Source organism: Palaemon carinicauda, chromosome 14 (genome assembly GCF_036898095.1).
Source record: "Palaemon carinicauda isolate YSFRI2023 chromosome 14, ASM3689809v2, whole genome shotgun sequence".
NCBI lineage: Eukaryota > Metazoa > Arthropoda > Malacostraca > Decapoda > Palaemonidae > Palaemon > Palaemon carinicauda.
In genome coordinates, this window is record NC_090738.1 from 89,592,186 (window position 1) to 89,592,899 (window position 714).

Consider the following 714-nt stretch of genomic DNA (forward strand, 5'->3'; position numbering starts at 1 on the left):
TGAATGTTCTAGGCCTTTCTTTATTCCCAAATCTATCATAACGGCCATTAAAAAGAAAACATTTCTTATTTCTTACCGGTTAAACGTTCATAGTTGCTAATGATATTTTTTATTGTTCCCTGACGCATTCATATTCAGCGGAATATAATTTCGGAAATGTTCCCCCTAGAGTAATATAGAGTCTTAGTATCAATTAGCCTCACTTCCTCTCCTTATTAAGGGGTTGAGGTTGAACGGAAGGGAGTCTATTCTTTCATTTTGAATAGTTCAAAGGACTGCGGGGAAACTTTGAAAATTATTTTGGAAGATTCTCAGGTCGAGGCACTATATATGTAGTTCTGTTTGTGTGTGTGATCCCCCCCTATCTCTCTCTCTCTCTCTCTCTCTCTCTCTCTCTCTCTCTCTCTCTCTCTCTCTCTCTCTCTCTCTCTCTCTCTCGTTTGGAGTAGCGTGTTGTAAAAGAAAGTCATCTAATTTTAGAGGAGATTATAAAATTATGAACTGGCTCTTTGATGTAATTTTATATGATCGTGTTATAGAAAATAGTTATAGTTTTAATCAGATTTGTTTTGTAGGTCATCAGATTATACGTAATATTCATAATAGAAGCTGGCATATTCTCTCATAAAAATATTTGGGTCTTTTTCTATTTTTCTTCTTTTTAAATGCACACATAAGCACACACACAACTCTATCTATCTATCTATCTATCTA